The sequence below is a fragment of the Microcebus murinus genome, chromosome 6 (assembly GCF_040939455.1).
Source record: "Microcebus murinus isolate Inina chromosome 6, M.murinus_Inina_mat1.0, whole genome shotgun sequence".
In the NCBI taxonomy this organism is placed as follows: Eukaryota; Metazoa; Chordata; class Mammalia; order Primates; family Cheirogaleidae; genus Microcebus; species Microcebus murinus.
In genome coordinates this window covers 18,974,869-18,991,901 of record NC_134109.1, presented here as the reverse complement: position 1 = coordinate 18,991,901, position 17,033 = coordinate 18,974,869, and positions in this window count along the sequence as shown.

Genomic DNA, 17,033 nt, shown 5'->3' with positions numbered 1-17,033 from the left:
ATTCCCATGTTTATGGCAATGATAAGATGGACTCAAACTGGAGGCTGTTCAAAGAATTGAAATTAAACCATTGTTTCCAAATTAATCAACTTGAGCGAAGACGGCATGACTTGCCAAAACCACAGAGCTCCTTATTTTTAAAAAAGTATGAAATAAATCCTGAAATTCCAAATATCAAATCAGTACAAATTATTACTGCTTTTCTAAATATCCACGTTTAGATATAAGAAGGCAAAAACCCACTAATACTAAAATCATTATGATTGTTTTAACAAAATCTTTATAGTATAGTATTTGTAATAAACTTATATAGATGCTATCTATATATTCTCATTTAATCTTATCAACTAACATTTGATATTGGCAGTGTACCAAAAAATAATAAAATCTATGCTCATTGAACTCTAACTTCAAATATGTCAAACAATCAATAAGTACTAAAATTCAGGTTTGAATTCTGAAATTACTAAATCCATGACCTTCTAGTTAAACATGTCAGTAAATATATTACTATATAAGTCTGGTAGAACAAATGGTTGTCCCCACTTTAACCTATACATATTCTTTTCCCTGCTTAAGAATCTACCTCCTCAATCACTGGAAAATTATCTTTACAATGACAGCTTTTCTTTTAATATATTTTTAAGAGTTTTTCTTCCTCCTTTCACTTTTATGAAGTCAAGGATCTAGATGCTGCAATTTCTTATAGGATGCAATGCAAGGCCACATATATTTCATTCTTTCAGCACTACAGCCAAGTATGTGTTATGTGACGCTAAAGATCTTGGGCCACAAGTGAATGGGTAAAGGAGGTAAAGGAATGATTGAGCATGGCTGGACCACATATTTTGTCAAAAGTGTTTGGAATTTGGACACAGAAAGTTCTCATTAGTCTCTGTTGGGAGGTTGAACTAAGAAGTCATGGAAGTCAAGTGGTGATATTCACATCAAAACAGAAAAAGCTATTCTTCAAGGAGAAAGAAAAAAAGAAAGAAAGAAAAATATCTGGACCATGAGAAGCAGAAAAAGAAACCATTTGTTTGGAGAGAGGGATAGAATAGTAGCATGGCTTCCTAATGACCTCCCAGTTGGCAGGTTCAGAACCATATTCCTCTCCTCCATGAGAAGTCTCCAGATACATCCAATAAATTGTCTCTGTGTAAGTAATTTGAATGCAACTTTTTGCAACAAAAGTAACTAAATAAATCACATCTTTTTGGTAACCTCACATATAGAAACCATCATACTTTCTTTGTATGAATGGAAGTCCACATGGCATTGGTAAATAGACATAATAATTAAAACCCAAGAAAGAAATGAAACCAAAAGAGGAATTCCTGGGGAGAGTATTTTTTTAATTCTCAAAACTATTACTTTTATTGAAAGAATGTTACTAATCTTTTGGACATATTTAGATCAAAAATGGGTGTACTGACACACAAATTTATTTAATTATTAATTTGGTACCTGTATGCTCCCGTGTAATTATAAATTCTTTTTTTAATGAATAATGTTTATTGTGAAGCCTCATCGAAGGGCATTGACTATGTAAAAATGAGAAAAAAAATCAAAATATCAGCTGTCTTTTTTGACAAGCTGATTCTTAAGTTTATACACAAATGAAAAGACCTGGATTAGCCAAAACAATCTTGAAAAACAAGAACAAAGTTGAAATACTCACTCTACCCAATTTTATAATTTACTATAAAGCTATACCAACGAGCAGAGTACTGACATAACAATAGACATATAGAACTAAGAGTATAGAAATAAATCCTGAGATTATAGTTAATTAATTTTGGACAAAGATGCCAAGACATTGCAATGAGAAAAGAATAGTCTTTTCAACAAATGATGCTGGGACAACTGGATATATCTGCATAAATTTAAATAAAGTTGGACAATTGCCTCATACCACATACAATAATTAACTCACACTGAATTATTAAATATCAACCTAAATATAAGAACTAACATTGTAAAACTCTTAGAAAAGCAAAAACATTGAAACAAATGTTTATGACTTTGGATTAGGCAAATATTTAGATATTACACTAAAAGCATAAGTCGTAAATAAATAAATATATATATTGGACTTCAAAAAAATTAAACTCTTTTGTGTTTTATAGCACATCATCAAGAAAGTGAAAATACAACCTAGAAAACAGTAGAAAACATTTGAAAATCATATATCTAATAAGAGACTTGTATCCAGAAAATGGAAAAATTCTTACAACTAAACACTAAAAAGATAAATAACAATTAAAAACTGGGCAATGGATTTGAATAGCCATTTCTCCAAAAGAAACATAGAAGTAGCCTGTAAGAACACAAAAATGATTTTCAACATTGTTGTCACTAGGAAAACACAAATCAAAATCATTCCATACTGTTTAGAATAGCTAAAAAAAAAAAAAAAAAAAAAAAAGACAGTCACAAGTGTCAGAAGGCCATGGAGAATATTGAATCTCATACATTGTTGGTGGGATTTTAAAATGGTATAGCAACTTTGGAAAACAATTTGACAGTTCCTCAAAATCTGAAACATATTTTTCCATATGACCATGCAATTTGACTTCTATTTATACAACCAACAGAAACTAATTGTATGTCTATGCAAAAGCATGTACATGAATGTTCATAGCAACACTATTCATAATAGCTAAAAAGGGGAAATAATCCAAATATCCATCAATTGTAAATGCATAAACAATGTTTATTTTAGATTATGCAATATTAGGTTGGAAATAAAGAAAAAATGGCCTAACAATACATGCTACAACATGAAAACACTTTGCCAAGTGAGAAAAGCCAGTTATAATGACCACATGTTGTGTGATTTCATTTGTGTGAAATGTGCAGAATAGGAAAATTCATAGAGGCAGAATGTAGATTAGTTTTTCCAGAGTTTGGGGGCAGCAGGAATGGAAAATGACTGTTAATGGGTATAAAGGGGAACAAATATGTTCTCAAATTAAAACATAACATTTAAGAATTTAGTGAATATACTAAAAAGCACTCAATCACACATTTTTAAAAGATGACAATTTATATGAATTATATTCCACTAAATTTACATAAAATAAAAATAATAATACACCTAGGAAGTTATAGACCTTTGACTATGAATCCATGCTATCTGGTGTCAAAACTGGGTACACCAACAAGCATTAATTTTGTATAGAATATTAGTCTTATAGATATCTTCTGTACCTGTTAATCTTTGCAGTGGCTGTCTGGATAATCAGGAAACAATAACTATTTTATACTGAGGATAAGGTGCTATGGCTTTAAGTAAGTGACAATCAAGAAGGCAGAACTTGTGAGTATGTTTGGAGACAGGACTGAAAACCAATTCTTTGCTTTCTAAATTCCAAGTGTTTTTCTTCATCTCACTACTCCATACAGCTGCTAAATAGATTTAGTAGTTAATATATTTTTGTACTTTTTGTCATTCATATGTTAATAATTCTTACTTTCTGAAATTTCTGTTAATAAATGGTGAATTCTCTCTTTTGCCTCCTAAAGTCTGTGCAAATGCTAGTGTTGATATAATATTTACAGATATGTGACTAGTCTACCTGTATATAAGATTGATCACAAGTTTATATTCTGATAATGACAGCAGTTTAACTTGCTAAGTCAACTCAACTTGAAGTCTCAGTCTTTTGAAAAGGAAGGTTTCTAACAATTACACTTATTTAAACATGGAGTTAACAAAGAAATCAGCATATTGCATGCAGGCACAAAATGTGTTCCAAGCTAATGTGTTAAACCAATGTGCAAGTGTAGCCATGATCAATATATTTTTCTAAATATTGATTCACTGGTAAACCAATATCTTTTGCTTATAGTTTTTCAATTCATATGGAACCCATTCATTATTCCAGCACACATCCACAGCACAAACAAATCAATGAACTATGTGCACCAACCAATATATTAAACTTATAGTTCAATAAAATTGTTACGTGCAACTATTTTTTCACATATGTGGCAATCTAATTTTGTCAGGCTTTCAGAAATATTAATTTTGACTTTTTTCAAAATAGCATTAAATATGAGGAATTAAAATTACAACTGAGAGTTTCTCACCTTTATGGTCCCAAATATGTACATTGGATGTTAGAAGATTTTATAGCTCCATCAATTTCTGTTAGGTTAGTTGTTGATATGCAAAAAAACACTTTTATCAAATTTTAACCTCAGAATATACATAAAAATAGTATGAGAAGAAAGCCAGCTATTAGAATGGGTCAGAATAGCTATCATTTCCTGGTTCAGATAAGAGCAGCTTGTGAAAAGAATGTAATTACTGCTTTATGCCACAAGTTATTCTTGAGAGGTGACTAATTTCCTTTGGTTCTTATATAATAATAGAAGTTCACACTTTCACTTAATACCAGTATGGAGATTTTTCAAATAGGTCACTCACCTTTTATCTGGTTAGAAATGTACATTGTTCATTACTGGATCTATATTTTTATTTTATTACCATGTTTTTAGCATTGTTTTTAAATTAACTTTATACCCAAGATGAAAATGCAGCTAAAATACAAATCATTAGAACTCATGCAGGGTGATAGCTTCAATGGGAAGAGCCACGTGCATGATGACCCCACGTAAATCTGCTTCCTGGGAGAAAGGGCCCCACCTTGACATTGTGATTGATACTTTCTGCTGGCTCCATGTCTAATAAATATACTAGACTTTAGAGCCCACCTTTTTGCACATCTTTTTTAAAAGAGCCAACCTGCTATAAAAAGTGACATTAACCTTTAATTTAACTCCTTTCTCTCTCTTGGTCTAGACTACCGGATGGCTCACTTGGTATAAAACCAAGCAGCGTGTTATTGGAATGTCATCAGCATGAATAATGGATCACATGCTTGTGGAGATGAACCTCAGAAAGAAGAGTTACCAATATGGCCTTTATGTTCACAAAGGCATTTTGAATGGAATGTTCTGGACATACAAAGCACTGAAAGGGACTGGTCTTAAAAGTTATGGCAGTACTTTAAAAAACACCATGAATTTTGAATCTTCCAAGGATAACAAACATATTATAGGAATATACTAATAAACATTAATAAGGTTCTTAAAAGAGAGCATTGATTTTTCTATTCTTTTGATAGTGAATCGAAAATGAAGAGAGGTTGTTGGTAGTACATGTGGGTCTCATAAAAACAGCATCTCCAGCACTGGTTGCTCTTAGAATATTGGCTCTTGGGCTAGAAGTATAACAGTGAATTTCAATAGAAGTCATGTTTCTCAGATATATGACATCTACCTGTCACATGTGCAGCTGTCATTCCTTTAACATTTATTTGTGTTCCTCTAGAATTCTGCTATCATATTTGTTTTTTGCATTTGTAAAGAAGACACATTTGCCTTTTGAAAAGAAAAATAGACACATTTTTCTTTAAATGAATTAGCGTAAGTATTAACAGGATTGCTTCATGTTTAACATGATTTTATCTAATTCATGCACAAGAGACTAGTATTACCATATGCCATAGACTGATGGAGAACATTAGCTATTGGGTGATGCTAATGTTTAAAATTGTTTGCAAGTAGGACAAGTTTTTGAATGGTCAAAGAAGAGTTTACCTGGTTATTGGAAGTCTGATTTTCAATGGCAGAAGAAAGCCTCCTCATCTCCTATAAATTACTTCTTCATCAGAGATATGATGTTAGAACAGACTAACTAAAGCTATATCAAATCAAAGGAATTATAGTGTGTCAAATAACATCATTTTGTGCTTTTTTAGGTGCTTTCTTTCTTCTCCACTATGCTCTCTTCCTTGGAAGGCTGACCTGCAGGGATTACATGAAAATTTTCACATTCTTTAACACCCAGTAGGAGTCCTGCCAAACAGCAAAAGAACAGGGGCAAGTAGGCAAGTTAAGTAAGAATATTTAGTCCCGGGATCCTTCTCTGTGAGATTGCTTCAAGCTGTTTGTCTTCCTCTACCAAGAATGACTACTCCTCTCCAAAGAGTTGACTACATGATTATCTACTTTTGGGTTCTGATAGCCACTCCCTCTTCCTTACTCCTTTAGACCTATGGGTAGTAACACTTTTGTTACTATAAATTTGGGATTACTGCATTATTCCTTCTGTGTTTGCTACACTTTTATAAATTAGTCCCTTTATAAATAAACCTCTTTGTTTTATCCTATTTCTGTTAGTCCATCTGTTTCCTGTTGGGACCAAACTGATCTCATAGCATAATTTGAGATCAAATGGGGAAAAAAAATGGTGAGCTGCATTCTTCTGCAATTTCTACGCCGAGAAAAATGAACTCAGATATCTAGTATCCACAGGATACAAATATCTACAATATCAACTAAAATGCTACACTGATTTTTCCTTTTGTTCTTTTTATCTTTTTTGGATGATTTTTTTTGGTGTCCCACAGCTGAAGTCTGTGCTTACACAGGGATGGGGAAATCCAGCCATAGAAAATTTCTCATGTCATTGTCTAGTACTATTTTGCTCAAGCAGAGATATCCTGTCTAGCTGAGAATGATTTGAGGCACTTAACTAAACTAATTGCATTGAGAGAAAGGCTTCTATTCATAGTCCAACAAAATGATCAAGCTCCTTGCACTTTCAATTATTTTTACTGAGTAATTATCAGATATATTTTTATCTACTGCATATAAAGTTAAAGAATAATTGTTGACTTCTTCCTAGTATATGATTTATAAAGACTTTTATAATTTTTCTCATTCAAATATAGTTATAATAGATTTTTTACATAATAGAAATAAGCAAAAGACTGGTTTCCCAAAGCCAATGTCTTGATTTTGCTAGCTCTTCACTGACCATTCATTTTCACCATCACTCGCTGATTCCTTGTTACTGACCTCTTAACATTGTAGGAAATCTTCCTTTATCTGTCTAAACAAACTCCCTTAGTTTCCTAACTCAGTCTTGTTAATTTAAACACCTTTTATACACCAATGACTCCCAAATTTATCTCCAGCATAAATCTCTCCCTGAACTCTTGCTTCACACATCAAACTACCTATGGCAGCTCTACTTGGATCTCATAAACATCTCACACTTAACTCTTCCCAAATCAAATTGCTGGTCTTAACTCCAAATGCTCCACTCAGTCTTTCTGGTTACACAGGCCAAAGTTGGGGTTATTCTTAACTGCTCGCTTTCCTTCATATCAATCCATTTGTGCATTTAATCCATCAATAAGCAGCATTAATTTATTTAAAAAATATATGGAGACTCCAACTCCTTCTCACCATCACCATGGTGTATACCAGTGCGGTCCAAGCTAACATTATCTCTCTTCTTGATTATTGCACTGGTTTCCTGTTTCTACATCCCCCGTCCCCAAACTGTCTTTTATCTACACTGCATCCAGAGTGATCAAGTTAAAAACGACAGCCCCCATATAAGTATCCTAGGGATGCCATATCAAATGAACACAAACCAGGTGGCTTAAAACAAGGAAAATTTATTTTCTCATAGTTGAAAGTCCAAAAGTCTAAAATCAAGTTGATGTCAGGGCCATGCTCCCTCTGAAAACTCTAAGAGATAATCCCTCCTCGCCTCTCCTTTAGCTTCTGGTGGTTGCTGATAATCTTTGACACTTCTTGGCTTGTAACTGCATCACTTCAATCTCTACCTCTGTCTTCACATGGCCTTCATCCCTGTGTCTCCTCTGTGTCTTTGTATACAAAGGTCTCTTTTCTTTCTCTTACAGAAAAACTAGTCTTTGCATTTAGTTCCCATGCTAACTCAGTATGACCTCATCTTAACTGGATTAAAATGTGAAGACTCTATTTCCAAATCATACTCACAGGCTTCAGGTAGACACGAATGGAGAGGGGCAGTATTCAACTCATTTCCCCTTGCCTTCCTCTTAGAGTAGTGGTACTTAGTTGGGGGTGACTTTGTCCCCTAGAGGATATTTGATAATATTCTGAGACAATTTTTGGTGGTCACGACTGGATCCTCTATATCCTCTAGGCATCCTTGCATCTAGATTTAATAATATCCCAGGCCTATCCCTCTAGGCATCTAGGATATAGGCCTGGGATATTATTAAACATCCTACAATGCAGAGGACAGTCTCCAAAAACAAATCGTTATCAGGTTCAAAATGTTAATAGTGCCAATTTTGAGAAACTTTGCTCTTGGAGTACGAGTCAAGATAATCACAACAGCAACAAAAATAAACAAATAGGACCTAATCAAATTAAAAAGCTTCTGCACAGCCAAAGAAAATGTCAAGAGAGCAAACAGACAACCTACAGAATGGGAGAAAATTTTTGCAAGCTACACATCCGATAAAGGGCTGACAACTAGAATCTATTCAGAACTCAGGAAAATCAGCCGGAAAAAAATCAAACAACCCCATCAAAAAATGGGCAAAGAACATGAATAGAAACTTTTCAAAAGAAGACAGAATAATGGCCAACAAACATATGAAAAAACACTCAACATCTCTAATCATCAGGGAAACGCAAATCAAAACCACAATGAGATACCATTTAACTCCAGTGAGAATGGCCTTTATCAAAAAGTCCCCAAACAATAAATGTTGGCGTGGATGCAGAGAGAGAGGAACACTCCTACACTGCTGGTGGGACTGTAAAATAGTTCAACCTCTGTGGAAAGCAATATGGAGATACCGCAAAGCGATACAAGTAGATGTACTATTTAATCCAACAATTCCACTACTGGGCATCTACCCAAAAGATCAAAAGTCACTTTATGAAAAAGACACCTGCACTCGAATGTTTATAGCAGCACAATTCACAATTGCAAAGCTGTGGAAACAACCCAAGTGCCCATCAATTCATAAGTGGACTAATAAAATGTGGTATATGTATACCATAGAGTGCTACTCAGCTTTAAGAAACAATGGTGATATAGCACCTCTTGTATATTCCTGGGTAGAGCTGGAACCCATTCTCCTAAGTGAAGTATCTCAAGAATGGAAAAACCAGCACCACATGTACTCACTCACCAGCAAATTGGTATTAACAGATCAACACCTAAGTGGATATATAGGAATAACATTCATAGGGGGTCGGGCAGGTGGGAGGGAGGAAGAGGGGATGGGTATATACAACTACAATGAGTAAGATGTGCAGCGTTTGGGGGATGGACATGCTTGAAGCTCTTACTCAAGGGGAGAGGAAGGGCATGGGCAATATAGATAACCTTAACACTTGTACCCCCGTAATACGCTCAAATAAAAATAAATAAATACAAATTTTTTAAAAAGATACTTACAATGGCTTCAAGGTCCTTCAGCATAGGTCTACCTGCTCTAATCCCTGTGGCATCCTGCTTTTTGCTTGAAGAAAGTGCTCCAGCACTCAGTATTTGCTTTGCTTGGGATACTTAATTAATACTTTCTAGATATCAGCCTCATCAATTTCCTCACCTCCTTCAGGTCTTTATCCAACTGGTGCCTTCTTGATGAATTCAAGCCCTGTAACCCCTTTTAAATTGTAACTTCCATCTCCCAAACTGCTAATTCTCCCCATTCAGATTTATTATTTTTATAATAATCATCACCTATTTTTACTAAGCCATATGCTTATTTATTAAGTATATTGTCAATCTTCCATCATGTCTCACCAAAAATGAGTTACATAAGAAAAGAGATTTTTGTCTCAGTGCTTAGAACATTGTCTAAAACATGGTAGTGTTCAATAAATGTCTGTGGACCAAATAAATATTTGAATTTCTAAATTAATCAATAAATTAAAATTCTTGCCATTTATCACCAAAGATGACCACTTTATCTCCTAAAGGTACACAAATGGAACAAAAATCTACAACCGTGAATTTAAAAATGTATAGAAGGGCATGCAGTCCTAGTATTAAAACTTTATTTTTGCTTGAAATAAGCTTTAATTAATTGTTTCACTTATGACCATAGGGAAAAGATATATGATGTTGAGTTATATATCAACTTGATTAACGTCTTTGCATTTAATCAAGTTAATTTAATGGTGAGATAAATTCATCAGAAACTCTATCAAGTAGTTGTCATGAGGGGCTATGTGTGTATTCAGATTAACCTGACACTACTTAAAGTCTTTCTTAACTCCTCTTGGGGTTATGGCTTTTCTGACATCATGGTATGTTATTGTGAATGGCGCCAATGAAAGCAAATCATTGACCCCTGCAATAGTCTAGTAGTTACCAGAACCAAGCTTGACGAGTAAAAAGAGGGAACGAATAAACCGTGTAATGTGTTTAGTAGGACTATAAAATAAGATGACAAGTACCTTGTGTAACACCGTTATTTGTATCTAAATGAGTGTGCATCTTTAAGGAAATTTCTTTAGAACTTTATTCATTTATTCTAATTCATTCATAGATTACATAATGATGTGATGATAATGAAAAGATACAGAAATGTATGAAGAAGCACTGAAATGAAGGCTCCAAATGAGAAGCAAAGCATTTTAAAATTTTGTAAATAATAGGTAAATATGAAATCCATACAAATAAACTTACAAATATAACTAAAGTAATGTGGTAAGTCACCCTTAGTATACCATGTGACAAATAGCAGTAATCCAAAATTGCTTAGTGGGTTAACATACATTAAAAATATATTGACCAATAAATGAGCATATAAGTCTGGATTATATTTCTAAAACCAATATAGCAGCTTTAGTTTTCTCCTTGGGAAGTGGTAATTCTTCTATGAAAAGCCTATTATTCTCTTAGAACTCAGGCAATTTCTGAGCCAGAAGCACTGCATAGATTCTATAATATATTTTCTTGAAAATGTTTTACTTACATTTATCCTGTAGAGTGACTCTTAATTTGAAATACTATAATGATGCAACAGACCTGGCAAGTACTTAATGCTCAACTCATGATCCCATGTATGAAATACAGCCTTTTGTCTGCATGTTGGTAATTATTACATCAAGAACAATGTTGCCTCCATGGCTTTCAAATGAGCAAATGATTACTGATTAGATACTTGAAAGAAATTATTACGGACAATGTTAAGTAGTAGTCAAAATGTTAAGCTATTTATTTATGCAATTTCTCAACAAAGTAAATACATATAAAAAAGATAATACATGCCATTGTTTATCACTTGGGACATTAAGGAAATCAATTTTCCATAGAATAATAGTGCTCTTTACAAAAATTTATACTGCCATGTGTTGCTAAGTAATTGCTAAATAATATTTGTATCTCTCTTTTTGAACTTTTTTTTGTATGTTTGAATCTTAGCTCTGATAGTAACTAAGTTTGATAAGCAAAATATGGAGTCTTCCTGAAGTCACTTTATCCAACTTATAAACAACTATGATAGCTACTTTACAGAACAGTATTCAGACAGTGGAACTAACTCCTAACAAAGAACAGTATCTGGCTAATAGTATATAATTCATAATTATAATCATTTCCCTTTCCCTCTTAGTTCGCCCTTTCTCCTGAATAAAGAGCTTGCATATAACAGGGTACTTATGGGTATTTGTTGAATTGAATTTTTGGAGTCACAAAATGTTATTTAACCCATGAGTCAAAATTAGGTCTTTATAAAGTATATCATAATTTTCTTATTTCTACCATTTTACTGTTATTTTTACTATTTTAGTTTTATTAATTTTAATCATTAATTTAAAACTTTGATTCTGTTCTGAAAGCAAATAGTAACAAAATTAATTTCCTTTTACTTCCAATAGGCCACTGAATATTGTACTGTTTATGAAATTAAAATATGCTGAAATTTTGGCTCAGTCTCTTTTTGGGTCATTCACATACTAGCAGCCCATTGGCAAATTTAAGTGGAATTTGGAAAGGAGCAATAAAAACATGAAAGACCTGACAGACTTGATTTATGAGTTCAGATTAACATAATTACAGAGTACATATCTTAGGGACTAAAAAAAAATCCTAAAGGGAAACTACCGTGAAAAAATAAGTATAACTACTACAATTGTGCAATATAGCAAATTAATCATAAAGTAAGAAAAATAATGGATATATTTGCTAAGAAAGTTTAACACTGCACTACAAAGAAACCTAAAAAAGAACATTTGGACTAAGAGTCAGGAATGATAACCTACGAGAATCTGAAAGATAGATATTACAGACAGTTGAAAGATATTCTCTCAAGGGAAGTAATGGGGACCAAAAATATATCATTTATTTATAATGAAATGAAACTAAGAAATCATTTGGTTTCTAGTCAAAGATTAAGACCACTCTATGAATTGCATTTCCTTGCATTTCATTTTGATTTTTACAAATTATACACATGTGTGTACACTTGAAAGCATTCTGTGCAGTAGGGTTATTTAACTCTGGAGAAAGGATATTTAAATCTTCATTTGAGTGAATGTAGATAAATACAACACCTGAGCAAGATGTCGCTTTGGTTAAATAGCAAAAATAAATAAATAAATAAATAAAAAAATAAACCTATTAAAAGCAAATTTTTATTTTTATTTTTTCTCTATTGGCATTTTGCCAAAGTCTAAAATAGAAAACCCAGGAATGGCCCTGTTAGTAGGTGAACAGAAAGTTTCATTGGGACGATTAAAGAAAGGTCTTACTCAACCTGGATACATGATCTAACAGGAATTTATAGCTTTTCTAAAAGTGATTCCAAAGATGTGAGAATCCCATCATATCTGATTTCTCTTAACCTTTTCAGTGAAATCTTCTCATCTTTCAAGAATCTCAAGTCCTCTTAATCAGCCTTAATTGGATTGTCTCAAGCAATGTGGAAATTAGAAAAACAATGGGCATATGATATTCTTAGAGGGATGGAGTCCTTTAGCTTGATTCATTCTCTTTCTTCCCCTCTTTGATGCTAAGGAAAAGTGGTTTTTGGCAGGATGGATCACCACAGCTATGAAAAATACATTGGATTTTTCATCATGACAGGTGATAATTTATGGTGTGAGTTTTTGCTTGTCAGGTTTCATTGGGTTGTAGACTATTGCAGAAACGTGGTTACCCTGAACACTTTTCTTCTGAGCAATCCACTGCAATTGGGGAAGAAAAGGGAGACTACGATAACCTCTGCTTGAATTTTTAATGTAAAATTTCAAATTAATATAGCTTCTACTTGCTGTATTTTCTTTGTTTTCAAATGAAAAGATGTCTAGTTTTTTTTTCAATTTTTTAATCAAACTGGAAGAGTTTTTAGTTGAAATGTGAAATTAAGCTCTTACCCCAGCAAAATGGTTCAGAGAAGTGATCTCATGATGATTTGTGTATCGTTCGAGACAGGAATCTAGTTCCCATGCAAGCTAGTTTTACTACAGATGAAGCAGAGAATTAACAGAGATGCCCTGCCCCTTGAGTTCTGAGCAAATAGCTTATGCAACTGAAAAGTAGCATCATTTTATATCTCCCCACATTGCTTGAACACATGTTAGACTCTGGATGTATGCTGTTGGTTCCTTTTCTCCATCTGGTTTATAGTTTATTCACGTAATGTTCTTAAAATGAATATAGCCTTGGATAAAACTTTAAATAGATTAAATCTTTACATTTCTTAGCAATTACAAATACACATGGTTTCTAGGAATTTCTTTTCTCAGCTCTTCAAACATTTGGGAAGATTAGATGTGTTCATCTTTACACATAAAAAAAAAAATTGGCACACATTGCTAATAGGGTCAAAGAGATAACATTTGGTAAACTCAGAGAGAGATTATTTCAAAGCACTTGTTCCTGGATTGAAAATAAATTATGGAGCTGAAAGTTTAGTTACCTTTGATAAAATTTAACAAATATGCAAACATTAACATAAAACTGCCCTGTTTTAGCATTGAACTTGGCTAAAGATTTAATTCTTATTTCTAGATTTAAATAAGCTGGAATTTCACTATCTATGAGATTCTGTGAGCTTCAAAGTTGTTGAAGAAAATCTCGCATTTTCAGTTTTATCTCTCTCCTAGACTACGTTTGAAATAGATAAAAATTGTATGATTGGATTACTTCTTAAATCTTGATAGTAGTGCAGACAGCTGAATTTATACTACAGATGCTAATAATTGAAATGGAGAAATATCGGTCTATGGTACTTTTTATTCCTTGAGACCAGGTTCACAAAAGCCTGGGCTAAAATATCATAATCTCTATTGATACAGTAGGTTAGTTAAGCCTTGTTTGTGTTCATTAATGCAAATTAATTGCCTAAATAATAATTTGAGAAGTGCAGGTAACTCTATGTAAATTAATTTATAGACTCTGATTAGCACAATTACAATTTAATAGAACTATTAGTTATAGTGACTACCTACATTCTTATGTCTAGCATATTTTATAAGGATTCTTAAAAAGTATATATTGGCTTGACATAATAATTTAGAGACATGCCCAAAATATATTTCTTAGGATTAATTTCAACCATTTATGTCAAGATAAATCATTCCTTCCAAACTTTAGGTTACATACACATACAAAACCACACCTATTAATTGATTTTATGTATATATATACAATTAACGTATCAGTTAGTCTCTAATATGCATGTACTCCTGACCTCAGAAATCTAATACATTAAATTTTTTTAATCATTCTCCAATTTAAACCATAGCTAAAAACTATGTTGTGAAATGTGACTTTGTTAGGAATAATATCATGTCTTCAAGAAATCAAATTGCATTCAGCATAATTACAACTTGTGGATGTTATATATTTATAAAAGTCTGTTGCTTGATGCTTTTCCACTTAGATTTAATTCAGCAGCTTGTCATTACACTTTAGCCTCCATGCATACCTTTAATTTAATTTAATTTAATTTTTATTTTAGCATATTATGGGGGTACAAGTGTTAAGGTTACGCATATGGCCCATGCTCCCCGTACCCCCTCGAGTCAGAGCCTTAAGTGTGACCAGCCTTTAAATGTTGCACATCTCACTCATTGTGTTTGTATATACACATCCCCTCCTGTCCCCTCCCACCTGCCCGACCCCCTATGAATGTTATTCCTATATGTTCACTTAAGTGTTGATCAGTCAATACCAATTTGGTGGTGAGTACATGTGGTGCTTGTTTTTCCATTCTGGAGATACTTCACTTAGCAGAATGGGTTCCAGCTCTATCCAGGGATATACAAGAGGTGCTATATCACCATTGTTTCTTAAAGCTGAATAGTACTCCCTGGTATACATATACCACATTTTATTAGTCCACTTATGAATTGATGGGCACTTGGGTTGTTTCCACAGCTTTGCAATTGTGAATTATGCTGCTATAAACATTCAAGTGCAGGTGTCTTTTTCATAAAGTGACTTTTGATCTTTTGGGTAGATGCCCAGTAGTGGAATTGTTGGATCAAATAGTAGATCTACTTGTATCGCTTTGCGGTATCTCCATATTGCTTTCCAGAGAGGTTGAACTAGTTTGCAGTTCCACCAGCAGGGTATGAGTGTTCCTATCACTCTGCATCCACACTAACAATTATTGTTTGGGGACTTTTTGATAAAGGCCATTCTCACTGGAGTTAAGTGATATCTCATTGTGGTTTTGATTTGTATTCCCTGATGATTAGAGATGTTGAGTATTTTTTTATATGTTTGTTGGCCATTATTCTGTCTTCTTTTGAAAAGTTTCTATTCATGTCCTTTGCCCATTTTTTATAGGGTTGTTTGATTTTTTCTGGCTGATTTTACTGAGTTCTAAATAGATTCTATTTATCAGCCCTTTATCAGATGTGTAGCTTGTGAAAATGTTTTCCCATTCTGTGGGTTGTCTGTTTGCTCCCTTGACAGTTTATTTGGCTGTGCAGAAGCTTTTTAATTTGATCAGGTCCCATTTATTTATTTTTGTTGCTGTTGTGATTACCTTTGGGTCTTCTTCATAAATTCTTTCCTAGGCCAATGTCTAGAAGAGTATTTCCAACGTTTTCCTCTAGAATTCTAATAGTTTCACACTTAAGATTCAAGTCTCAGAATACAAAATCAATACACAGAAATCAGAGGCATTCATATACGCCAACAACAGTAAAAATGAGAACCAAATCAAAGACTCAATTCCCTTCAAAATAGCAACAAAGAAAATAAAGTACCTAGGAATATATTTAACTCAGGAGGTAAAAGACCTCTACAGGGAGAACTATGAAACACTGAAGAAGGAAATAGCAGAGGATATAAACAGGTGGAAGAATATACCATGCTCATGGTTCGACAGAATCAACATTGTTAAAATGTCTATACTACCCAAAGGGACCTACAGAGTCAATGCAATCCCTATCTAAATGCCACCATCATTTTTCACAGGTATAGAAAAAATAATTTTACGCTTCGTATGGAACCAGAGAAGACCTCGTAGAGCAAAATCAATTCTAAGCAATAAAAACAAAATAGGACATATCAATTCACCAGACTTCAAACTATACTATAAGGCTATAGTAATTAAAACATCTTGGGACTGGCATGAGAATAGGGACATTGACCAGTGGAACAGAACTGAGAACCCAAATATAAAACCATCCTCATATAGCCAATTAATCTTTGACAAAGCAGACAAAAACATACACTGAGGAAAAGAATCCTTATTCAGTAAATGGTGCTGGGAAAACTGGATGGCCACATGTAGAAGACTGAAACAAGACCCACACCTTTCACCTCTCACAAAAATCAACTCACGCTGGGTAACAGAAATGCATACTTTTTAAATGAGAATATTTATAATTAAAGAAGCTATTATCTATGATGTTATAGTTGACCTGCTAAAGCCTACATATACTCTCTGGCTTTCTTATCTACAGCAATTATTTATAAATAACTTTATTTATTACAGATACATCTTTTGGTTCCTAATGTCCTTATAAAAATAAGGGACATAGTGCTCATGGCATTTAAAACAAGCAGTCTACTTAATTTTTGAGTGGCAGCTGCAGCCTTTCCAAAGGAAGGGTTAGGAGGGAGATCACTCCCTTTCTTAGGTGAGTGACAGCACCACCTCCTCTTCAATTGTACAAGCATTAGAGTCTGCACTATACTCAGTTTTACAACTGCCGTGTTCACTTTCCCTGGTGGCTTAAAAAAAATTTCA